General features: G+C 41.6%; 1 protein-coding gene across 1 annotated transcript in view; it reads left to right on the top strand.

Annotated features, from left to right (window-relative positions):
- Positions 1-3,137: 3,137 nt before the first annotated feature.
- Positions 3,138-27,434, top strand: part of disp1 (dispatched homolog 1 (Drosophila)) — an 82,469-nt gene continuing 58,172 nt past the window's right edge. Inside the window, 3 exon segments of the mRNA XM_051408571.1 lie at positions 3,138-3,307; positions 5,512-5,596; positions 25,440-25,517. The gene's annotated coding sequence lies outside the window, so the exon portion shown is untranslated.

Below are 27,434 nucleotides of genomic sequence, written 5' to 3'. Positions count from 1 at the left end.
GGAGGGGAAATGGATCCAGGTGGCTAACTTAGCATGCGCATCAATTAGACATTTCGACTGAAAAACACAGCCCATTTAAGTCAACCATTAATATTTTTTGCTGTGCTGTTTCTGCTTCGTTTCAGCCTGCACCTGCTTTGCCTCTGCAGAGTTGTTGCGATTGTACTCCTCCTATCTGATATAATATCAGTCTGTGCACTCCAGACAAGCACATTTGGTGACACTATGTTGCTGATTTTGTTTTTAAGCTGTAGTGTTTTATTAATTTACCTCACTGTTATGGGTTTAATTCAAAGAAACAGCTCTAAAGTAATGGCCAGGGCTACTGGGGAAAACAAGTTTAGTGTCAGGTAAAATCCTACGGATGGTAATCATCTATTGCAATGTTTGACCCAGAGGTCATGCTGGGAAGGTCAAAGCAGGGCAAAGTGAATGCCAAGTGCTCTGCTCCCCTTTAATAACAGTCAAAGTGCTTTTGAAGAAGGCAGTCAGACCTAATCTGCCACAGTGGAGGTGTTAAGTAGTCAGAAGCTCTTTGAAACGTTTGTATTGCAAAATAGAATATGATGAATATTAATGCTGTTAAAGCAGTTGTCTATGACCCAACTGTCATGAATAATGCATAATGGACTCATAGTGCTCGTTTAAGGTGCTTATGATGCCATTTTACTGTTTGCTATATGAGATACATTATAGCTTTCACTTAGGATAGAGCACAACAGATTTTGTAAATGAGGTGTGAATGCTGCTATGCAGAATCTGTGAATTTTACAGTCTGGTAGTCATACTGCCCCCATGTGACAACTGCAGAAACCAAACATAATTCTAAGAGGATTTGTTTGTGGATGTTTCATGTTCTTTACATATTGTTGTAAATTGGTTTCTTCACAGCAATCAGAGTTGTGGAACTCTTGAAATAAACAGAATTTTGTCCTCAAACTCCAGATAATTAATAATTACCCTTTTTTCCCAGTTTCTTCCAAATGATCAAAAATTCCTAATTTCTCCACCAGTTTCTGTGATTTCCAGGTGCCTCAGGCTTAGTGAGAAAATACAGTAATTTTTTTTGGTCTGAAGAAAAAAAGAACACATTTATAAACGTAAAGGTTTTGCTCCTACCGCTGACACTAGAAAATATTTTTTTTATTTAAAAACTTCAGTGTACAGTTTGTCCAGTTTGAGAAAGCAAGAGTAGGTCATCACAAATGTCAGTTCTCCTGTGTCATCTTCCCCTGTGTGTTGGGTTAATACTAGTTAGTGTGAAAATAAATTTCATAAATGAATTCATGGCCTCATAACTAATCCACTTGAACCACCAAGAGTTGGATTTCTATGAAAACTAAAGGCTACAATGAGGAGCAGAATTGTGTTGAATTGTGAGCTTTAATGAGGTTCTGTTTGCACCATTTTTGTTGGTTGTATAATGCCTTGTTACTTTTGTACACCTGTCAATGTTAAAGAGACATAAAACTTATACAACATGTTTTCATAATGGTAATTCCATGTACAATTTTTGTCTTTTCAAACACAGGTGCACTGTAATAAAATAGATCATTATATTACATTCAGTTCAGTGTGCCAGTTTCAGGACCTTGGTATTACGCATGCTGGCACACACAAAACTACTGCAATGATAAAAGTCGATCTTTTACCTCACTAGTCCTGGAAGTGTGCATCTGTAGCAGCTGTTATATGTGCTTGTGTACACTGCAGGCACTGAGAGTGAAAGGTATTTATGAGTTGACCCTGTTGTCCTGTCGTTTAATGCACTTTTGAACAGCAGAGGGAGACTGCAACCATTTTATAATGGCTTGTAATTTCTGAGAGTACTTTGGTTTTTGCCAGTTTCCTCCCCTTTTAGCTGCTCTCCTTGGCTTCCATGTATCTCCTGCTCATTTGCTGTGGCCGGAGAAAAATCTTGTCAAGTGCATTACTGCCATTACTGTGGCTATGCAAGACTGGAATGACAAACTGTAACATCATTTGTGATTAAAATTTGGTTTTATCTTCTGCCATTGAGCCTTTCGTACACATTTGAGCAGGCTAGATTACCATTCAGCATTCGGCCCTTTTAGTATAATGTTGCATCAGTAATAGCTGTCTTTTGGCTAATATCCGCCAACATATGCAGAAGAAATGTGACATTAAAGCTGAAGCAGATAACTTTTATAAAAATAACCTTTTGTCATTATTGCTGAAATTTTTGCTGTGTTCTGACAGTAGAACATGAGACAGATCATCCGGATCCTCTGGCTCCTCCTAGTGCTCCTAATGGTATTTGCAAGAATCCACCGGGCCTGAATGAAAACAACCAATCAGAGCCAAGAAAGACAGAAAGACGCTTTGGGTTAGTGGCTTAAGGACGATTGATTGTTGAGTCTCATTCCCAGCATTGGTATTGGTATTTGATGATCTTGGAATGAGACTCAATCATCAAACAATCATCTCTGGCTCTGCTTTGGTGTTTTTGTTTAGGCAGGGTGGATTCTTGAAAAAATCCATCAAAAGCACCAGAGTGTCACAGATTCTGTCTCATGTGCTACTGTCAGGATATAGTGAAAGTTTCAGAAAATATGAAAAAACAATTATATAAAAGTTACTGCAGCTTTAAGAGTGTTTTTCATTCACAATAAACCTTTTTCACAGCAGCTTTAAGCACAGGTCTTACTAATCACACTAATCAAGGTTTTATTCCATTCAGGTCAAACAGAGTCAGGGTGCTGCCATTGTGCATGTTGTCTCACCGGAGAGGCTCTACTGCACTACATGGAACAGAGCTTTAATTAGTATAGTTCCTTACACCTGTGTTTGCCCTACTATTTCATGTCAAAATGGCTGCTGTGAAAAACGTCTATTATAACTGTCAAAATTGAATATTTATTCAGGTTTTTTTTTCTTTTTCATGAATTTGTTGTGTCCCTTTTGTCCTTACTTTTGCTAATTTACTCAGACCCTTTTATAGAAGACTACAGGATAGTCTGCTTATACAATTAGGAGAAAAACTACCAGAATAATCGAAAAATACCCTGCCACTAAGATAGAAGATAAGAGGCTAGGGCACTTTCCTCCTAGTTCCCTTCGAGGTTCCCTTCGAGGTTCCCTACATTTTTCCAGAAACCTCCTAATGGCTTTCGAGTGCAAACAAGAACTCAGTGCGCAGCTGCCCACTCAACATGGTTTGATGCTCGCATAGTGGATACACCAGCATCCGGCAAAAAACTTCAAGCAGAGGACCAGGAATACTTTTCTTCTCGCCCATTAGTTCCCTGCGTGTGTCTAGCTGTCCTACCCGGAGGTGGGTGCCCATGTGAGTATGCAGCTTGTAAAAGAAACCGCGGAGAAACCGCTGTTGTTTAGCCAGCTGTTTTGGTCAGCGAGGTTAGCTGGCAGCGGCTAGCAGCGTCGGTCAGCTAGCATGAACTTAAGCTAGCGTGGTGAGAGCAAACATAGGTTGTTTTGGTGCTAAAATGAGGCTAAATACCCAGAGTTTGGATACCACCCGGTGGTGCTCGGACGGGCTTCAGGTTCGCGCAGTGAAGCTGTGGTATTAAAGGTTAACGCTAGCTCGGCTCAGAGGGTCTGCTGTGATTTGACACAACGTTAAGGCCGAAGCTTTAATGATAACGTCATCTTAACTGACACAAGAACGTCATCCAGCCTAACATTAAAAAGTCAACATCAGCACTTTGAACTGGATACAAAGGCGAGCGTGTGGCTAGTTTTAGCTGCTGCTACGTTAACTAGCGCGAATAAAAAGTACACCATTTAAATGTGTGTATTATTATTATTATTATTATTATTATTAGTTTGCTAAAACGCGCCTGAAACAGTATCTCACAGTAAGCCCACACCAGTTGTATTCTACTTTCCAGTCGCAAATGTCGAAAGTGCCATTGTGTAAAACATTCCTGTGCTCCGCTCTCCTGCTGCGTTTGGCTGCATTGTTCCCCTCACTGTTAGCTGACTGGGAACAGCGGCTGGTCCTGCTTGCTGTAAGGAGGAGAAGTTGCTCTTAACTCATTTGTTTGAACACCTGCCTGTGGGAGCAGGAGCTGTGTTTGCAGGGAAGTCCACTTTCACTTTCAGTCAGCTCTGACTTCTGCAATTATAGGTCCAGCTCAGATGCTTTAACACTTGGCTTCTCAATCTATAGCAGTCTAATTAAACACATGCTATTTAATTCTGCTTTCTTTTTTCTTTCTTTTTAAAAAAGAATTGAAAATAGCTATTTTGACACCTTGTTCTGCTCCTCTTACACTAAGTCAACTTTTTTGGTTCCCATTTCATTATTTGTCTCTTTTGTCTGAGTCATTATCATCACAGATTAATCTGTTGATCATTTTATCCATTAGTGGATTAGTTGTTTTTATGAAAAATGTAGATCACTGTTTCCCAAAGCCTAAGGTGATGTCCTCAAATGTCTTGTTTTATCCACAACCCAAATATGTTCAGTTTACTGCCATAGATTACTAAAGAAACCAGAAAACACGTGAGAAAATGAGAGAAGAAATATTTGAGAAGCTGAAATCGAAGAATTTTGAGTTTATTTTAACTAACTAATTATCAAAATACTTGCTGATTTAATTTGATAGTTGACAGCTAATTGACTAATCATTGCAGCTTTACCCCCAAACACTCCCGAATCTGTATCATGGAATTTGATTTCCAGTAGACAGTATATAGCATTTATATATTCCCACGCTGCTAGAGAGGTTACATTGCATTCAAGTCAGCAGGAAGGGTTTGTGATCTAAACAGTGACCCCTTTGAATAGGACATGAAAGTTCCATAACTAACCTTTTACTTTCCCTTTTTAATACATAACACACAGCACCATTAAAAAATAATCCTATCCCACCCAGGCTCCATGGTAGTAAACACTCAAGTTAGCTTCAGCTTTTAGTTTAAAATAGCAAGAATGACTTATTCATGGGAAAATACCTTCAGTACTAACAGTGTGCACATGGGCTGGTTACTAATCTCTGTGTCAGTAGTTTGTTGTGAAAGTGTTTCTCTCTCAAGCATTAGCAAACTAATCCTCTTCTTATAGCTTCTCAACATCATATGAACGTGACCGGCAGCTCTCGAGCCAAATAACTGTTTAGATACACAAGTGGAAGGGACAGTTAGATCAGTATGAAAGTAAAGAGAAATGTCGTCATGCAACGGGTAATGTCTGCTCCTGTGTCTCCCCCCAGCTTCCTTGATAAAGATGCTGTTATGTGACATCCAGCACACGTTCAGACTCCTTCCATTACTGCAAGTGACCGGATGTGCTTGTTAGTTTCCTTGAAGTGGAGAGTTTTATACAGGATTATCCAAAATATTTCATTCTGAAATGTTTTGTCAGGCCAGGTGTTGCTGCCTTGTTTCCAGTACGGGCCTCCAGATAAAAACAAATGTGATAAATGGCAGTTTCTGTTGATCTACAGATGTGGGAGAATGATTTCATATGCTGGGAAATGTTGCTCAATGTTTTTCAGTGATTTGTTAATGCTTTTCTCTTATCAGAGTTTCCTGGAGGCTGCCAGGTGAGATCAGCGCACTGCTGTCAGCAACAAGGAGACACAAACACTCTTCTGAAGAATTACATACAGTAAGTGTTAAACATCCTGCAAACCCATACCCTAATCAGAAATGCAGTACACACACAATTACCCATAACCACCGATGATGCTTCATTTGTGTTTTTCCAAAATGAGTGAGAGCATCAGAATAGCATACTTGAGCCAAGTACTGTGTGCGTTTAGTTAAGTTAATTTCAATATACTTTAAATTGAATTATATTAGTCACAGATAGTTTTCTTCATTATCCCATGTATTTGTACTGTTATCCCTGAATCTGAGCTTTCTCTCTCTCTTTGTGATCCTCTTGTAGATGCATGCATAATTTAGAAAAGGCCACTAGGAGGCAGTCCTATGCTTGCTATTCCCCAACATCAGCCCAGTAGTCCTACTGTACTGTTGAGTGTTTCATGTTTGATGTAAAGAAAAAGTGGACTTATAATTGCCTTCCTCGACACAAGTAGAGTGACTAGAGACTAATATGAATGTGAATGCCTTTTTATGCATTACTTTCATTTTGAAATTATATCTGCAATGATCATATAAGCAATCTCGATGCAATTGTAATGTTACATTTAAAGGTCCAGTGTGTAACATTCAGGAGGATCTATTGGCAGAAATGGAATATGATATTCACAGGTATGTTTTCATTAGTGTATAATCACCTGAATATAAGAATCGTTTTTATCTACAGAGAGAACGACTCCTCTTCCATTTCCATTCATTACTCCAAATGAATTTAGTACAAACAGATGACATTGACGAGGCTGAACCCTCCCACTGAATGAGCTTTGTTCAGTCCTTTATCCATCATGGGAGTGGTATTACATATATATCAATGGCTTGTTTAACTCTGCTGCTCGAGTCAGTTTTCTGTGTAATATGGATCCATTGTGATTTGCTGCTTTTAAAATACCATATAAGGAAGTGGAGCCTGTTCTCAGAGCAGTTATCTGTTCAAGTTTTGCAATTTAAAGAGAAACAGCAATCAAGAACAGAGCCAAGTCTGGCCTACTGATTCATACAGATAAATGTGTCCCACTCCAAAATCAGCTTCTCTTGAGTGTGCCACAGTGAACACATTCATTTTCTTTTAACTCAATCCTCTCAGCTCTTTTTACTTTCCTCCCTCCCCATCAACCCTCGCCGTCTCCTGTCAGCTTGTTATATCTGTACCCCCACTGTCCCCCCTTTTCTAGATGTCTCTGAATCCCTCCATCCTGGCCTCCCAACCCCTTACGAACAACTGGCCTGGACAGCTGGCTATAACAGCTGCTTGCCATCTCATTTTTGGCTCTATCTCCATCTGGGCAAGGTTTTCCATAACGTTGTCTTTTTGCAAGGCAGCCTTTCTGTTTCTAAATCAGTCTTTATGCTATCTTTGTGTCACCATTCAGCAAAAAATATGCTGGAACCAAAATCCACGAAGCCTTTATGATGCCTCCTTTTGCTCTTGCAGTGTCCTCTTTGGAAAAATCTGTCCTTTGTATCTTTGGATGTTGTCAGTAACAGTTAAGAAAATGGCTATTTTCCTCATCAGCATCTGTTGTGCTATCAGTGTTTCTTTGTTTTCTTTTGCTCTATGTACAACCATTACCTTCTGCTGACAATGCCAGTATTCATCTCCATCGCCTCAGAATGAATCCCATGTGTCATCTGCGCTCTTAAAAGCCTGCTCTGAATCGTCTTATGTCCATCTGCTGATAATATGCTGTAATCTTCCCCGATTGTAACCGTTGGCATTTAGTTGAGGGGAATATTCCCCTGAGCCATGGCAGTAAAGGAAAGTGCGGTAATGCACAAACAGGCTGAAAAGTTTTTTTTTTTTTGCTAGAGTTGGAAAAAGAGGCAATAAATGGAAGACCTTTTGTGAAGAGCTCAACCTGTCTGCACCTGCATTTGTACTCTCAGGACATCAGATACTACTATCATCGGCCTCATGGATGAATATGAAAAAGGTATAACCCTACAGCAATAAGTCATGTAACTATCTTTTTTAAGAAGCACTGCCAATCTAAAGATGGTGAGACAGGAGGAACAATACTGTAAGACACATTTTGTTCCATTTCAATCTAAAACAATGGCAGGGCTCAACAACAGGATTCTACTTTTTGCCTGGGGCAAGTAAAATGCCATATTGGGCCAGTGGTAAAGAGGAATTAAACACATATTTTTCCAGGGGCGATGATGAAAGTAGCACTCGTCAGAAAATGGCATTAAGTTCATGAGCTGAAGTGCAAGCAAGCATTGAAATTATTCTGGAAAGTTAAATTGCGTGGCTTTAGAGGATGTAGGAGAAGTATTGCAGTTCTCTGAAAGTTTGAGAGGAAGGGGGATCAAACAGGGTTGTTATTGCAAAGGCACGTCAAGTTTCCGAAAAATGTCACTGCAGTGCCATAGCAAGAGCCGACAGCACCTCGCTTTCATGGCAGCTCAGAGGATCTTTGTGTTATATTTATAACTGCTAATAAATAAAACTGTTTGTATTGGGGCAAGTAAAAATTGACTTTGTGCAAGTAGATTTCAGACCCACTTTTCCAATCGAGCAACATTAACGTTGAAGCCTGAGCAGTAATACAGATGATTGGCAGAGGATAAACCTACTGTAACTTTAACCATACATTTCCTCAAACTGGCGTTGTAGGTGAGGGATTGAGCCATCATACGACCCGAGTGACCCTTTGTCCTGTTGCTAATGTGCAGTTGTTGGTATTGTAATTTATCTAGCCTCGCTATGAGCTGTATCCTGTGCTTTTTCTCCTCGGGGTGGCACAGGGGGTAATCGGGCCGGGAGTTGGTTGCCACAGGAGGCACACTTGCTGGCTATAATTCAAACTGTTGCACGGCGTTCTTTGATGTTGAGCTGAAGGATGGAGACACTGGTGGATCTTGTGGACCCTCGTGGCAACAGCATGCCTAATCTCTGTCTGTCTCTGTAGAGACTTCAAACTGCTACACAGTATGGATTTGTGTCTTTTGGTGCTGACAGGCCGGCTGGCCGGATCCACTGCAGGTTTCTGAGAGAGAGAGATGTTCCCCCAGCTCTGAGGAGGCAAAGCCTTTCACTATCAGGCCTGTCAGGGACATGGATTTAGATTAGTCTGGGATAAATATTTTGCTTTCAGTGGGGATGAAATTCAACCTGGGACTCAAATTTCAAAGTCTTTCCATGGGAGAACAGTCTATCTGGTCGTGAGAAGATCCTTTGGAAATAGGCTGTCAACCTGTTTAGTGTTCGTGTCCATATTTTAAACCTGCAATAACTGATTTCTTGGCCACTTTGGGGCAACGGAAACAAGTTGTGAACACAACATTGATCTTTTAATTGATATTGCGAGCTTGTTAGCACACAGTTGCTTATTTAAATTAGTTTTTTCTGGCTAGCTGGCAGATGAAAGTCCAATATTCACTCTCTTTTAGCTCTGTCTGGAAATAATGCCTCTTTAGCTGCTAAATGTTCCACTATGGTCACCAGCTTGCCGTAAACTGAATGTAATTTAATGAGAAATAAGATATCATAACTCAAAGTTGTATTCATTGAAATTCAAATTCAATGCAGCTCATTCCTGAATGAAATCTTCCGCTATTAAATGAATCATAAACATGTTATAAATAGCTGCACTTTGTGTGCCGTTGCATATCGCACATTTCTTAAAACACAGGATGTGAAGAGGACAAATAAAGGAATGACTAAGAGAAAAAAATATGTTGTAGAAGGGAGTTTCACATTGTCTTTGAACTATAAATGGATGTTTTTTTTTTCTAAGCTGAATCACCGGATGACTTTCTAAAATAGTTTTGACTGCCGTTACTAGATTTACTTACCACCATCCTCCATTACACACATACTCACACACCGCTTACAGGAAATTGAGCATGCAGGCTCCAGCTGCTATACCATCCATTTTATATCTCCTCCTGTAAGACTCCGATCAGATGAGGAGCCACCGGTTCTCTAGACCTTTTTGTCTTTTCCGATCCTCATTTGTCCATGTCAGGTACCTTTTTAGCCATGCTACTTTCATGGCTCTATGGCAATGTCAATCTGTTGGTCTGTCTGTCTGACAGTTAGTTGGTCTGCCACTTTGGTTTAGACTGAAATATCTGAACAACTATTGGAAGAATTGCCATGAAATATTGTACAGATATTCCTGGTCCCCAAAGAATCCCACTGACTTTGGTAATTCTTGACTTTACCTCTTCTAAAGAGGCCGCCATGTTAAACCGCCACATTCCTACAGTTTCAAACCAAACACTGATTGCCAAAAGATAGGGCCTTTTAGCATTTCTCACGTGTTTTGCGGCCATCGTAGTTTTTCCTACACACTTGGAATGGGAGGCTGAATCAAGGGGGTTGTAATCTGCAACTACATTGTTAGATGCCACTAAATCCTACATAGTGATCCTTTAAAAGCCAACCAGGTATGAAGAGGTATACTGGCAAATGCTTCATGCTCAAGCCAGATCCTTCTAATAACTTCCTGATTACACCCCCCTTTGATTGTCACTGGACTTAAGTCTTGGGTGTGTCTCTGGCATGTGGATGATCCCAACAGGCCAACTTGAGCCTCAGCAGACAGAGGCATGGATCCTATCATGGCGTCTCGCAGCCCATCCATCACATCAGCTCCTATCTCAGTGTCTTTATGGGCCTCGTAATTGAAAGCAGGCTGGCTGATAGGACCTTTCCCTTTTGGTTCCTGGGCTTCAGATTAAAGAAATCAATATCGCCTGGTGTTTTTTGAAAAGCATATGTGAAATATTATAAGCTCTGGCCACTACACTCTGCTTTTAGCTATTTGACCTGGAGAGGGCCCTGGGTGGGAAGAAGCGCTCAGAGAAACAACCCATGTTTCTGTCTTTTGCATCACACAGGCCTGGAGCCTTGTCATATCACTGCCTGCACCACAGCTGCCACTGTTTGTATATTTGATATACTGACGGATGCCCAAAAGGAACAGGTGTTGCGTATTAGTGCCACTATTTTATTCTACTCCTCCTCTGGAAAAAAAATGCACCGTGGTCAACAGAGATGTCAGAGTGTATCATTGTAATATATAGCAATCTGACTTTTAAATGGAGCTCCGCTACAAAGCATTACCTTCACAGTTTTCCTGAGGAAAAGGAAGAGGCACAGAAAGGGGAAAATGAATTAATGTGGTTCAGGTGGGCTGACCCCAACGACAGATCAGGAACATGGGAATGTCTTTGAACGTCGACCTTTTCCGTCCCGCTGTCTCTTCGCAGTAAGTTTTGTTGGCCTGTATTGAGTTTGTAGGAATATCAACCACAGATGGAAACGTTTCCATATTTTATTTATTTTTCCATATAGTTTTGACATTTATGTCCCATATTTGATCAGAAATGGCACTTATTCCACAACCCTATCTGATAATTTTTTTAACAAACCCTGGACTGATTTCTTTTTTCTGCATTGCACAGCAGTTAAATTCAATAGTTATTTGACCCACCCATAAATCTCAACTGCCCAAACCGCAGGTTTACATTGCAGACTACCTAACTTAAGGATTTTGGGTCTACTTGTGCTTTCCTAACCTACTGCCAGTAGCTTAACCAAATAGATATTTTGTCACAGGCCATCACTCACATATCAGTCTGTATTTTGAGCTTAATATTTTATGCCTTGATTTTCTGGGTGGACACATTTTAATCCCTTGCCATGCCTCAGCCTGCAGAACACATTTTGGCTTCCCTCACCTCATCCGTCTTGGTTTGTGTGTGTGTGTGTGTGTGAGACGGAGAGTGTAAGCGAGTGGGTTGCTTCACCGCATCTTTGCTTGGTTGTTTAGCTCTTGAGACAAATCCCCACGGACAGGGCCCTGGTTCCCCCCACAGAGAACAGCCTCATTAGGATTTGTTGCGCAAACTGGAGAATGTTGACTGGCTGAGGGAGCAACAAGGCCTTCCCTCCTAGGGACACATGTTCCTTGCTGAGGCCTGACCCTGGAGCTCTGGGCCTTGTCGAATCATATTTGGCTCATATGCCTCCCAGTCAGGGGCTCGGTTACCCCTGGACCAACCTTATTCTTCCTCACAGAGGCCTGTATGCAAGCTTGTTGAGCCAACATAGAGGGCTGATGTTACCATCACAAGGTATGGAGTTATGAATATCGCACCTTGTACTGTTTTTTAGGGTGCTAATTCAGTGACTCAAGGCTCAGAGAGACTGCGCTCAAGTGCGCTATGCACAGTGTGCAGAGAGTCAAGTGGCAAACACTGGGTATTTATTGGGCTGTAAACGCACAGTGCACCTGGGAATATACACTGAAACAGGGAGGGATTAGGAAGAACCTTTTATCATACATTATCAGTAGGAATGCAAGGAGGAGAAGGTAATCATGGCCAATCACATTTGATATAGTGTAAGCTTGACGGTAACAAAGGAGCATAGACCGTGCAGGCAGTTTGGTTGCACTGGGTCCCGTAGAGTGAGCCGGGGCCCTTCAGCAATGTGTTGATTTAGATTGGGACCTCGCAAATAGACCTGTGCTCAAAGAACTCGCATTACAATTTTACATTCTACAAAAAGTATACAAATATAAACAAACTATAAAAGCTATTCAATTAAATTAATCATTTCTCATTTTCTTTGGTAATTTTGTCATAGATATATAGTGATGATTACTGGGTAATATGCTTGTTGATGTCAAGTCTCTATTTGATCATGCAATGATATGGTCTGATATACAGTAGCTAAGGTCCCTCCCAATAGCTTGCTCTGGGGTCCATTGTACCTTACTTACACCACTGTGGTGACTGCGTTTTCTGTTGGTCATGATCACTTTAAGAATCACAATGATCCGTACAATCGCAACATCAAGTTAACATCAAGATTTGCCAAACAAGGAATGGAACAAGGTCTGTTAACAGTCCCATTCAACTGTGTTGTGCACATATAATTGTTTTATTAGCTTACAGGAAATGTACAAAGGATTAGGTAAGACTGTTCTAAGCTACGTTTTAAGTGTAGATTGCAAACGTGTAAATCACGTCATGATGTGTCATTGTAAGACAGAGGTAAAGCTATTCAATTACTCAAACAAGCCACCCAATCTGCTTTATAGGGCGCGTTCTGTTTATCCTCTCTCAACCATCTCAGCTTGGTGTAATATCATTGTCATTCGTGTTTGGCATTGACAGTGAGGTATCTGATTAAAAGGGGTGGATAGTTAATGAACTGGCAGACTGTAATGTAGATGGACAATGTCACCTTCACCTTGGATCAGAAAATGGGCAAAAACAAAAGATCTTTCAGAGGGTTGCCATAAACAGTAATATTATGGAGCGTGTGTTAGATATGAGCGTGTCATGCATAATGAACAGAGGAACAGAGCTCTTGATTGTCTGCTTCAGCACTGTTAAGTCATTCCCATCACTGCCAGCTCTGTTTATCTGTCTCTTGCCCTTTTCCATGTCTGTCTCTCACTCCCACCACCTTCCTGTTCTCACAATGCAGAGAGGATATAGTAAAGTCTTGCTCTCTGTCAGACCATTAATGCTGAATGGTTGAAAGGGCTCGCCCCCATAGGAACCAGTGTGAGCCAATGTTGAGTAATGCTGGACATATGGAATTTGTAACTCAGCACCTAGCCGCTGATTTCCAACAGACTTTGTCTCAGTCACTTAACGTTGTTGATCCCTTTTCCTCAAGAAATGATCAAGCTAAAAACGTTTATCTAGATTTTTAACAGATCCTGTTCTGCTGTCTCCTTTGGTTTTATTGATGAAGGAAGTCATTTGCTGATGAGTTTTACATCACATAGAAAAACTTTGGATAAAGTTGAGACAACAAACTCATCAATAATCAGTCCTTCCAGAAAAATGCGGAGTTTTTTTGTGATTGTTGCGGGCAAAATCCTTGATTATGCGGCACGTTTTCTTAAAAAATGCGATGGAATATGCGGGATATTTATGCAATTTTATGCAATGAAATTGCGGGAACTTCCAAAAACTGCGATTTAATGAAAAAGAGAAAAAAATAATTCCCCCAATCCACTGTTCTCACTAGGCTACTACCTTAATGTAAAGAGTCATTTCTTATTACTTCCTATGATAAGCAAGCATACTACATCACAGAATAGTGCTGGGAATATTTAAGTTCTCATCTTGTTTTATTTCAGACCTTAATAAACACATGGCTCAAACTTACAAAACATTGATGAGTCAAACAAGTTCTGTAGCTTTACAAAAGGAATGTGCTACAACTTCTGTAAAAATGAATAAATAAAATATAAAAAAATAAAATGTGTGCTTCCTGTTTTACAGAGGTAGCTATACAAAACAGACTGATTTGCGGGCTTCATCATGGCTTCATCGCGGGGGTTGCAGCTTTTCGATGACGTTCACGTCGCGTAATTACGTCACTTCATAACGTCACTTCATAACGTCACTTCATAACGTTACCATGGCAACAGGGGAAAATGGCTGCTCTTGTGTGAAGTAAACGCAACATGATATGACAAGATATATGTGACTTTTTTGCACAGGAAATGCGGGGATTATGAAATCATACACGCCCCGCATATTTTGCGCGGAAATTGGCAATTTATGCGGTGAAAGTGCGGTGTATTTGGAAAAAATGCGGCCTCCGCATAAATATGCAGGCTTTGGCTGATCGTGCATTGAATTATGCGATCACATATTTGCGTTTTTCTAGAGGGACTGAATAACCGTAACTCTGACACTGGCATAAAAAGTTGCATTTATATCCTGTCAGTCAGACTGTGATTATATTGATGGACAGAAATCGATCCTACCAGCTGGCCGAACAATAGGTGCCGGGTACAACTAAGTTCTGGTCAGTCTTGACTGTGGCTTGGAGGTTTGGAGGAGATTGACCATCCTGTGTGCTCAACTGTTGGTCAAGGAACCAAACTGGCTTTTTTTGTCATTATAGCTTGTGGACAAAAAAAAAATCTTTTGGCACTAAGACTAAGATAAAACAACATATTTCTGTAATGTTTTGCTCTTGTACTGGGGTAATTAGTCACTACATCATCCCGTAAAGGAGGGGAAGCTGATGGACAGGACAAGTCTAAATTCCCCCTAATACGTTACACCAAATTGCAGCATGCAGCTTAATCATTCACGACAAGCCCCCGACTGTGCCTGTCCACCCACTTAGTAGATGCAGTTCCATTCGTGGCAAGTCACCAAGATATAAAAGCAGTGCAGGTGAAGGAAAAATAAAGTGTGTGTGACTAATCTGTATATCATCTTGTGTTACCACCCATATTGGCAAATAGTGAAGGAAAGAAATGCTTGAAAATCAGAATTAGAAGATCAGACAGTCCCCTGTGCCCTTTCAACATATTGGGCCTGCAGGCACTGTGACGTAGTGTTTTGGAGAACAGCAGAGATTATATTTTGACATTTACTCTTCTGAAAGTCTTTCTGTTCTGAAAATGTCACTTCCTGGCTGACCTTCACCATGAAACTCACACAGTCTGCTTTATGTGACTGCATTATGTGACTGAACTCTTTGCTCCCAGTCCCTTTAGTTCAATTTTCTGACACTGTAGAGACCCTTAATACCTGAGAATGTGCCCCACGACAGAGCTGAGAGGCAGCCTGGATGGAAAACTGGACCTTAATAATCACAGATGGAGACCTGGCTTATCCAAACCCCTACAGAGCAAAACCTTTTCCTCTTCTGGCTTCTTTCATCACTGCCAGGACATTGGCACATTCGACAAGCGGTTTGCCATGAGATTTTGCTTTACCTCATGCTTCCTGTGCAGCTGCTTCTCCAGGAACAATGATTTTCTGGGGAGGACCATTAGGCAAGGTAACTGCCTTGGCAACTGCCTTGGGTCCCTGGTTAAAAGGGGCCATTAACAGCTATAGCGACCCATGGCCGCTGAAGCAAGGACCCAGTCTTTGTACATGGGGTAACAGCTCTACAGGATGAGCTATCAGGGTGCCCCTTCAATGTTCATTTTAATGTAGATGCCACCTTATATTAACTACTGTATGCACTGCAAGTAAATTAATCTATAATGCTGCGTTATATTTTATCAGTGCATATCATTGTTTTATCGCAAATCTTCATCAATCTTCAAATGAAGTGGAGTAAAGAAGCATATAATGAAGGTGTTCAAGTAGAGTTCCAATTATTCTCCTGTTTATACCATGCGTGAAAATAAAAGAAAATGTAGCTGCTATACAATATGAGTAAAAGAATCCTATTGGGTGGAGCTTTGATGGGTGCTCACTGTATAATGAAGCATGGAGAATAAGTGGGGTCTAAGTGCGATTGCATCTTTGGAGTCGGCTGTGCTCCCAACACCATCATCATCATTATATGACAGTTTTAAAATAAATTGCACAGATTTAGTCCATGTATCTCTCTCACTCCGTCTTTCTCTTCTTCCTCTGCTGTATTCCCCTGAAAGGCGTCCAGGAGTCTGAAACCTTAATTCAATAAGAGATAAATTGGAAAAATGTGCAAATGTAAGGCATATTTTGGGCTCGCCGGCCAGAGGAACATTTCGAGAGTGCATTTCGTACTCCCCTTTTCAACTTAACTGCCCTCTTCCCGCCTTCATTTTCTCTCTCTCTGTGCACTGTAAATCGTCCCAGGGTTCCATCTGCTTTCTTACCGTAGAACAGTTAAGAGACTGTTCATTAGGCTGACACAAACCAGAGAGGGTTTGTAAGGTGCTCCCAGGGACGGCCGAGGAAAGGGAGGGAGAAAGAAAGAGAGCAATCTTGGCCGGGACCCAAACCACTGACCCCGGAGAGCCTGTTGTTTGGGTCACAATACAGAGGTGGATGGATAGGGACACTTGGAATGATAGATGGAGGAGGGTCAGCATAATCAATTTCTTTTGTTTCACTCGACGAAGACCTTTGTGTGGCTTGAGCCCATCCATAAATTGGACTAAAAGGCCGACTGTAGAGCTGCTGCCAAGCAGAGCGATTTAACATGCCTCCCTCCCTCTCTTTGTCTCTTCATCCCTCTCTGTCTCCTTCTTTCTTTTCCCTCCTCTGCATCCTCTGTATCGTTCCTGCCTTCTCATTTTGGTCTTTTCTTGCATCGTCCTTCTTCCTTTCCTCAGAGAAGGGGTCTGCAGCGGGTTTCAGTGGTCGTTTAGTGATTAAACTGTGTCTAATTTTGGTAACTGAGTTTCGTGTCTGTTTTTGTTTTATGCTTTGCTTTTTTAGCCTACTAGTGACGAACCGGGTATTTTTCTTTCTCAGCCAGCGAGCTTGCCGTCTTCCATGTGGATTAAAATGGACAAAAACCATGTTAACTACACTGCGTGCCATTTTGATAAAGCTATACGGACACACCTGCATGCAAACAATCACATATGGCACATATATGCATACCGTACATGTCAACATTACTGAACTACAGCAACATTTGGCTTGCATTTCCTTGGCAGCCTCTTTTGGAGTGGGGGATGGACTAGATTGAATAGGAGCACTTCAAAGCTGTTTTTAGTACAGTGTTTCACTAATTTTGTTTTGGAATCCTGGTGGACGCAGCAGCTCTGTGAACGGAGCTCTGAGTGGCTGACTGTGACCCTGGCCAGTCTCAGGCTGCGGGCTGAGGGTTCTGGCAGAGCTGTCTGCCTGGCTTCTGCGTTCGGGTATATTTACTAATGGCACTCGCTGGGGTGTTGGCAACTCCTCAATCCCCACTATATGGTCTCTGTGGTCCGCTCTGGATGATTGTGTTGGGTTATAGGCAGGATGTACAGAGCTGCTTTTAACACAGGCCTGAACTCCAGGCACAACTGAGCAGCTTTTGTCTCAGAATTCAGGCCCTCCATTTCTTTCTTTTATTGCAGTTTCCACTTCTCTACATTCTTCCCATCCCTCATTTGAAACTAGAAACATAATTAACACTTATTTTCATAATTGATTAATCTACCAATTATTGTCTCAATTAATTGATTAACTTATTTTGAATGACTATTAATCCAAAAGCGAAAGATTGTATTTGTAGAAGACAAAAACAAATATTAATAATGAATGAATGAATTACACAATTGCAATTACAAAACCAGTGAATTTTTGGTGTTTTGGCTCAAAGGACCAGTGTGTAGGATTTAGTGGTATCTAGCGGTGTAATTGCAGATTGCAGCTCCCTAGCTTAACCCTCCCCTTCCTGTACTTACTGTTGATAAAAACAGCTCATTCCAAGGTAACGCAAACGTAACAATTCTTAATTTCAGGTGATTATACACTAATGGAAACATACCATTTCTGCCAATAGATCCTCCTAAATGTTACACACACTGGACCATCAAGGTGAGACACTACAGGCAAAAACATTTTTGAGACAACTTTGTCTCCATAACATGTCTTCTTTGAGACTAGTGGAAAGAAAATGCAGCAAATACACATGTAGGTGTTTATTTTACTCTGCTTTGTCTATGTGCGTCTGTAGATTTCTCCTGAATTCACCAAAAGTTAGCATTAGATAATGCCTCATTTGCATATTTAAACATAACTTATAATATGCTTGTGTACTTCATCAGTATGGAATGTACAATAAGTGTTTCTCATGGCAAAATATGTTTTGAAGTCATCCTGTGAGCTTATAAATGTCCACCTGTATTACGAGTTTGTAGCAGTAGCACACTGTCAGTTTGAAGGTAATCACACAAATCTTTCTACATATAAAAAGGCCTTTTTCTTATCTGACCAGTTAGCTGTCCCCTGTTGTCTTAAGAAACCAATGCCTATTAGGACTCGTGGCTTTAAGCCAGACAGCTCCCTCTCTGAAAGCGTGAGAGCCCATACATGTACAGATGAATGCGCACACCTCTTGTGCAAGTCTTACGTCACCCTGTAGGACTCTACTCTTGATCGTCCCTGGCTGCCAGCGCAGACATGAGCCCTCTCACAGGATGTCCTCAGCTGTCAAGGCCAGCTCGAGAGCATTTCACTGCGTACTGTTTGGCTAGTTTGTGTGTCTGTGTGTGTATGTAGCTATCCTTGTGTTCCCCTCCTTGAAATTTTTGCATGTGAACACTTTCTTTGTTTTCTTACCTTTTTTTTTTGTTCTTTCAGTTGTGTATTTGTGTGTTTTAAGATTAAGGGTCGAGGTTTGATGTCAGACTGTTCCCTTTTTTTTGTTCTTTCTGATGAGTCCACATTTACACTTAAACATCTGCTTACACCTGCTGTTTTTCTGGCACACAGTGTGTTTTTTCCTGCTATGAGTAGCTTTTTTATTTCTATTGTGTGATGTCTCAGTGAGAATGTACCATACTACATAAAAATATACATCATTCTAGCCATAAAATAATAATAACTGGAACACAGTGTAAGAGTCTAGAGGCCCTAATAACAGCTGTAGTCCAACTGTCCCAAAATGGTCTTTCTAATTAGCTTTGCCATTAACAGCCCCTTTTGATAGCCAGGCTGTGACCTGTGGTTGTGGACATATGCTCAGAAGAAAAGGTGTGCATTCTCATAATCAGAACATGTTTGTGGATTGAGGTGCTGAATGCAATGAAATGTTATGTGAATAATTTGCAAATGATTCTTTACAATAGTCTACAGTATAAGTAGTAGTATTATGTTGCTGATAGATTGTATGTAGAAAGAGTCAAAGAGTGCCGTTGGGTCTGGTCTATGTCAGCTGTCAACAATAGTCTGGCAGGTCGGACCTGAGCTGTGCCATCCCTTCTGTTACCGTAAGCACAACAGGTTTATAGACCTCCGGAGACTCTGTGCTACAGTCGGGCCTGCTGCTTTATTCGGTGGACTTAATTGTGATTTGTGGAGTTTTTGTCTCGGGGGTCAGTCCCATTCTCATTTATTGAATAGCTGTGGCTCAGGTTAATGTTGTGATTACCCAGGCATGTCATGCATTGGCGGCTTTTAGTCTGATTTACAACTCACACCCCTCCTCTCATCTTTGCTGTTACTTTTTGGAGATGCTGTCCAGTGGGAGAAGCTTTGAAAAACATGATAAATGGGTAGGTGCTGATTCAGACTTTGGAGCAAAAGCAGACACCACAAACTACAGTTTTCACAATCACTATATGAAAACACTGGCTTAGGTCCTATATGCACATCTGTGTCTTGTTTGGGTGTGTAGTCTTCCCAGAATACTAAAGCATAATGGACTTATTATTAGTTGAAGTTTACTTAATAGCTTAATAACATGGAGTTATTTGTCCTGATTGTCATGAAGTCTTCAAATAATGGCTTATTCTTGCAAACTTCCCATTGCACTCACTTCTTCTCAAACATTTCCATCACACCCTTCCTCCTTCCATCCTCTCTTATTAGAGAAACAGAACTAGCTTTGTTTTTGTAATAATCACTTGGGCCTAAATCACATTTCCAAAGTTTGGAGGTCACAACAACTTCCCCTTTGGGGTTTGATTTAAGTGGCACTTAGGCCCGCTACTGTAGCTAATCACAAGGATTTATAGAGTGCATCACCAAGGGGCCCGAGGACCAAGGAATGTTTGCTGGCACCCTGCTGCAGGTGTTACAAACCTCTTTTCTTTCGTCCCGTCTTTCTTTCCCTTCGTCTATTATAGCTGCTGATGGAAGGCAGCTGGAAGACCTCGCTTGTTCTCCACTTGTTGGGTTAAAAGGGGTTCTGTTGGTGGAACATAATGCTGGCAGCACCCTCCTCCTCCTGTCGCTGGTCACTCCCCAGTCCGGAAAGTCCTCCACGTAAAGCTTTCATAATTACATTGATCTTGAGGGGGCCTTTTACGACCTGCTGACGCATTCAATCACATTTCAGCATGGTCCTTGTTAAGGGCTCCTGTGTTTTGCATATTCCAAGTTCATGTCCAACAGTTAGCACTTCTCGTGTTTCTAGTAATTGGGGGTTTTCACATGGCCCTGAAGGAGAGGGGTAAAGGATGGAGGATGTGGGGAAGAGAAGGAGGAAGAAGCAAACAAGAGGCGGAGGGAGCAGCGTAGATGGACTAAGAGGGTGTTGTTGCTCTATTGAAAGAGATATACTATCAGAAACTCAAGAGACATGTACTACAAGATCCAGATGTTGTAGCTCTCCATCATCCACCCAGCCCCATCATAGTCATGTCCACTGTACATAACCTTTAGAGATATTACATCAAAAGCATTACAGCACTCTTGGACAGCACCATGGACACTCTTGTTCGCGGTGCCTCTCTGTTTTGTTTTCCAGGCTAAATACAGGAAGTCATTATTAGGCTCTGCCTTATCCAAGGAAACATATCTGTTCCCCATGCACCCCTCCCTCCTCCAACCCTCTTTGAATTTCCACCCGATCACGTCTTTGGTCTGGTTTGAGTGAAGGCAACAGCGGGCCAGAGCTAATGAGCTGGCTGTGATCTAAGAGCAATGCCATCTATAGGCATTCACCCTGGCCTGTGCCAAATGCCAAACACTTAACCTGGAAATAGGAGGGAGCAATAGAACAAAACCTTCACGTTGGAGCCTTGAAAGGGGCCTTATTTGGTGAATTTAAATCTCACTTTTTGCTGATTTTGGCGTCAAGAAGTGCCTACAGGAGGTCAAGATGATTTGCAACACAATAGTGCCAGTACAGGAAGAAGTAGTCCCAAGATGGATGGTGAGGTTAAATGAAAGTGAGGGGTTCTTAGTCGTAACTCTCGCTCACCTTCCCCACTCCTCTTTTTCTTCCTAATCCTCCCCTCCTCTTCCCCATCCTCCTCTTCTCTAAGTGACCTTTGGCATGAGAGGTCACCCTTGTGTTCCAGCAGGATGACCTTTGGTAATGAGAAGGCAGGTTAGTGGGCGACCTGGAAGCGCTTTGTCCGCCTCTCCTGGGAACACAAACAGTGACGGTGCTAAGGCACACAGGAACAGCTGCAAGGCTGCCGTCTTGTGTGCTCCTGCCTGCTCTGACGCCCATTTGTCATTTCACTGGAAAAACAGAAATGTAAACAAAAGACAAACCTCCTTGACTGATTCTCCTCAGGCGTCAGGCCATCACCTTCCCAACATTACAGATTCCACGTGACTTTTGAGAAATTGCTGTAATTTTTGCTGAAGAGATTTAGAGTTAACTTTTCAAATAGTTTTCATGTTAATAATTCATTTATTGATGATATCAGGTGACACATTTCCTTGTGGCTAAGGCTTCAAGCCAACGTCCTTGTTGTCCTCCCTTTGAGGCCGACCCACTGCCCAGTTCTCAAAGAACCAGCTCTTTTGATCTCTGAAACGCTGCGTCTACCTACTTTCCCCTCTCTTTATCTGGATAAGATGTTTTAGTAGGATTGGAGTGAGTGATCCACCCACAGAAGAATGAGGTGACAGGTGTGTATGTGGGTGGATGTGCACTTGCCTGCGCTTGTGGGTATTCATCTCTGTTTTTTTTTACTTGGGGCAAGGTATTCCAAAAGTCTGTACAGGTAGGTTCACTCAGGCGACTCTTGTTAGTAACGGGATTAAAACTGAGGGCTGACTTTATTCTAAAGTTCATTCATCCCTTTTAACCCCAACTACCTCACCCTGTGGTCATTTAATTTGTTAAGTCCACATTACCATGGCCTGTTTTGGTCTCACTGTTGCCTTTTGCGACTCTCTCTCTCTCTCCATACTCCAGTGCTTTCATCACTGCAGATCTCCCATGTCGATATCCCTATGTCATCTGATACAGGCTTCCTTTTTTTTGTTGCCTTTTAGTATCCGACTGGTCCTGTATGAGCTCCTGTGCGACTTTCAGAGGCAATTTACATATCTGGCATTAAATCGAACAGCTGAAAAAAGAGAGCGAGGAGTAGGTAGATGCTTCCTGGCTGGCATCCATGAAGTGCAAAGATGGCTAATCTGCTTGCACAGTTCATTCCATTTCTTTTTTCAGTGACTTTGGAGTACTTGAGAAAAAGGTCATCCTTCAGTGCTCTTTAAACTACGCATAGCATTTTACTAGCATGTAAATTCATGACATGTAATTGACCTGCCATTGGAAAGTATCAGGGAGGGCCAGAGAAAGGGAGAATGAGCGCAAATGGCAAAACGCCACAATAATTGCTGGCATTGATCCCCTATTGAACAAGCAAAGTTTTCTCAAGGCTGCTTGAGTTTGAGTTGATCCCATCGCAGAGAGAGCGTGCTCTGGCTTTTCACGCTTTTCATTTTCTACTTGAAAGCGGCGCAGTTATGAGGCTACTTTGATCCCTTACAATTGGGAGAGACTTCCATTTGTGCAGAATGAGACAGTAAGCCCTTTGGAATCCTATAGGCACAAAATAATCTTTGAAAATGATAAAAGGGCAGGGATTAGGGCGTGCTCAGAGAATGATGTCTTCAGATGAATTTATCGTCTTGATAGCCAATGATTGGGTGCCGCTCATTATTCAGACAAAACAAACAAGTGATGAGTGATGGGCTTTCAACCACGTCTGATGAGCTCATTGGAAAATACAGTTTTGTGACAGAAAGTGTTTCCATGTACGAATGCTTCATGCCATTACATGTTTGCTACTTGTTATGAATAAATGGTTAGGAAATAGACATGCACTCACATACACAGACTTATGTGAGTGCATGTCTTTGTATGACGGTGAGCCCCTCGACATCAGAATCACCAGTGTTTAACATGTCTGCAGGACACTGGCTGACCTGGAGCCAGCGGCGCAGGAATAAACCAGACTTCAGTGCTGTCTTGTCTGTCTGGAGATGGCTCTCGCTCGGAGGAAATGAGTCTGCGATACACAGGCATTGCTCAAATTCCTCCCCTTGTGTCATCGCCGCTAAAGCAAATAGCGGCTTAGGGGAAAGGATTCTGCCACTGAATCAACAGATTGTTTGTGTCTTCACAGGCTCAAAGGGAACATTTTCAGAATTGTGGAAAGGTAGGAATTCGGGGAGTAGTTCCTTTTAGCATAAGCCTGTTATTGTGAAACCAGTGACTTTTGAAAGCAGTTTTTGATCAGCTCCTTCCATGGAAAAGTGCTATTTTTGATGCTTAGTGCCTCATCCTTTTTGAAGGGGGTTCTGTATTTTGGAGGGGAATTCTGGTTTCAGATCCCCAGAATTTGAGTGACTCTTTTGGAAATGAGAGCAGACTGTGACTCGAGCCATTGGATTAATTGGTGCACGCATGCTTGACCTGGGCCTACCAGTGACCTGGGGTAGATGGGAATTGTCTGAGAGATGGTTGTGTGCAAATTAATCAGGGTCAATCTGGGTCTTCCTGGGACTGAATCAGCATGGAGTCCTGGGCCTTTACACTGCAACACAGTACCAGCACATGTCGTAAACCACACTGAAGAAGAAGAACTTATTGCCGCCTCTTCGCCTTCAAACTTCAACGGTCCCTTTACTGTCCTTTACTACAGGCAGCACTTTCTCACATGTACTCTACCCCACAGACTATTGTTTTTTTCCTTTAAGAAGCCATTCAATTCTTTCAAAATAAAACCCTCACAACAGCTGTATCTGGGAGACTAGGATGTTAGCCTAGCTACTGAGTAGAAAGTAAATTTGAATAGTCAGAAAGAAACATTTTAATGCAATGTTTGCTCTTGAATATATTGTTTTCTTTTACAATAATGTGTCAGTGACGTAAAACCAGATTTATTTCCTTGTAACACAGCCCACATGGGACACATAGTAAATGCTTGATATTCATGGAACATAAAGTCATATCTGAAGGAGGGAAAAAAAACAGGGAACATGTTCTTGATTAAAAAGCCATTTTAGTACAATCTTGCATTACATTCCTTTTTTATGCCAAGAGGCAAACGGTTTGAGGATTTGAGGAGTTGTTTCTCCCAAAGCAGCTCTCAGTAGCATGTTGTCTATGTGTAAATGACTTTATTTTTGTAGTTTTGAATAATTTAGTTATCCACACTTCCACTGTTTCAGACAAGGAGACTGGGGAGGAACTTTGAGCCATTATGTTGGGTGAAATAGGCCCCTCTGACCTGAGGTTGTTACTCTAAATTGGCTCCCTCCCCTCCTCATCTGTCATGTATATTTCAGCTCCCTCTGTGGCTACCACTCTCTTCATCTTGTCCCTATCGACGCACACCTTGGTAATTGGTGATGTGGACCATATGTTGGGTTTGAATGGCCTTCTGTTCTGTAGAGCCGTTAGACATACTCAAGGACATATCATAACCTTGTTATTAGGCTACCTGTATCCTTCTGGACTGGCGTCACAGGGAGGGGGATATAGTCTCCCAATTCTTTCCCCCTCTTATCAAACCTTCTCATCTCTTCTTCTCCTAGCCCGTCAAATCATCGCCTATAGCCTCTCCTGCAAGTGCAAAATACCCCTCACTATACTATGTGAGTGTTCTTCTGTCAGTGTGTGTAATCTTCACCATTAAGTGACCTCCTCGGACCTTATTAATGGACTGAGGGGACCCGGCAGTGGTGTGACCTCTCAGCTAGCAGGGTCAGTGTGTTTAAGCCGAAGGGTAGAGGGAAAGGACTTGCAAGCTTTAGTACGTATGTGCGTGTTTGTGTCTGGGTTTTGCTGCTGTTGTTTTCTATGTGTGCACTGCAGCCACTCGGCTCTGAGGTCTCTGGAGCACTTAATGAACACATTCTCAGTCTTTCTCCTCCTCTTCTCTGCCAATTAAAACAATTTCTCTTCCATCACTTGTTTCGTGGGCTAGTCTCTGTAGCTGGAAAGTTTGGAATTGCTTGTTTCCAGAGGATTTTCATGGAAAATTAGCATTAAGTTATTTTTTTTTTCCTATTGAAGACACAGATGCACCCATTGTAGAAGCCTCGCTTTCTACATTCCTGCTACAGTCCTGCTGATCTTTTTCTCCAGTGGAATCTTTTTTTTTTTTTTTTAAGTAGTTCAAGGCCCCAGTCTTGATCCTAATCTTGATTCCAATGTATCTTGAAAAAAATACCGATATTATACTGCATATTCTCTTCGTATCTCTTTACAGATTTACCTGTTTCTGTGAGGCGTTGCAGAGTCTGAACGCATGAATAGATGCAGAGCATGGTCCATTGTCATCCTACAGGTAAGACATTTGTTCAGAGTCTCTTAGCAAAGCAAAACATGATACTGTACCTTTTCCTCTTTAAAAAGTACTTTTGTTGACATATATATCGTGCAAATAGTCACAGCACTTGCTTTGAATGAGCATTGAAAGACTATTATGTTCTAACATTTTTAGCTGACGTTAAAAAGTTGTGCACGACTATAAGAACATGGATGAAGATAGCAATCATGTAGAGAACCATCCCTGTAGAACGGTTCCTGATGCTCCTTTTAAAGAGGGTTTGAAGGAGGAATAGAGGAGAAGAATGCTGCTATTTGTTGAATGGTGGGCGTTATGGGAATTGTACATGTCTCCCTCTACAAATATTGGAATGAAGTTGCTAGTTAATTATTCACACATAGTGCACAAGTACTTTTGTTATTTTGATGGCTGTAGGGTTTGATTCCTTGAGTTGACGGATTATGGATCATGTAGGAACAGTGTGTGACTCACCACTCGAAGGCATTGTTGCTTTTTGTGACCCATTCTTGGAACTTAGCATAAGATAACATTGTCCACAAAAAAGGTGTAACCTAAGGCTAAAACAGGGCTTCTAATTTGTTAAATGTTTAATTATGGTTGGGGCATTGAACGGGGGAGTTAAATCTGCTAGCATTATTATTGTTCCACGTTGAGTTTTCGGGGCGTGGTGTCAAATTTTGATGTTGCGCCATGAAAGAGGAAGTTGTTGGTATCTTTAGTGGACATTGTCCAAGGAAGTTGTTGGTATCTTTAGTGGACATTGTCCAATCGGCTCCAAATTTAACAGGTTTGATGGGTCCCAGCCTGAACACATCTGCGTGCCAATATTCAGTTATAGTCATAGCGCCACCTACCGGAAACAGGATGTAATCTTTGTGTGAGAGTCATAATTTCATTTACATCAAATTTTGAATGGAGTGGTCTACACTTTTTGTACTGGAACATAACATATAATTACTGAGTGTTCTCTAGCGCCACACAGTGGACACAGGAAGTGACATTTAACGGCATCCAAGATACATGAACATTCAGAGCCGTCTCTTCACTGACATCGAGCAACGACGCCACGGTGCACACAGGGTGCAGGGGCCCATACGTTGCTGCTTGCAGCTTTAATTTACTACGATATTTTTCATCCCAAGACAGCAAACTCATTATATCCTGATTTTGATGTTGCTGTTTTATGTCATCACGTCAGAAAGCCATTGAAGAAAGAATTTATCACAAAGCCAACATAAAATCATCCCTCCTCTTGGCTCAGTACTGTACAGACTAATTTAACAGAGGGAAGTCAGTAATCCTTAATCGGTGTCCCTTGATCACAAGCAGCCTAATAAAGACAACATGAGAGAGTTAGGAACCGAGCAGTTAAGCAGCCGTTCCTGGTCCTCTTCCTTTCCCCCGTGCCTCTGTCTGGCGAGTCCAGACAAGCCTCCAGTAATAGGTGAGGATGTTTGTTCTTCACCTCGCTACAACTGGGTCAGTGAGCAAGGTAAACGTGTTTACCTACGGCTCACAGCTCACAGTGCCCTCGCAGACCTTTAAGATGGATTCATACTCTAAAAAGAAATGGCTCATACCAGGAAAACATGCATCACTCAACCACTGTTTAATGAGAATTGTTTTGGATATTTTGATGGGATTTGGGATGTGTGAATCGAGTGTATTTTACTCTCAAAACATGCCTGTTGGATGATTTGTGGTCATAGCAGTGTGTGATGGTGTACGAATATTCACAGATTATCCCCACCAAGAAAAATAGTATCAACAGTTCAGGGTGAACTGTGTCCCTTTTTACCTCTTCCAACACATGACTTCATGTTAAAGTATAAATCCAAATGCTCAGGTAATCACCAGTGCACACACACACACACACACACACACACGCACGCATTTCTCTCACTAACTCAATCA

The sequence above is a fragment of the Dicentrarchus labrax genome, unplaced genomic scaffold (genome assembly GCF_905237075.1).
Source record: "Dicentrarchus labrax unplaced genomic scaffold, dlabrax2021, whole genome shotgun sequence".
Lineage (NCBI taxonomy): Eukaryota > Metazoa > Chordata > Actinopteri > Moronidae > Dicentrarchus > Dicentrarchus labrax.
This window is presented reverse-complemented; position numbering and strand designations above follow the sequence as displayed.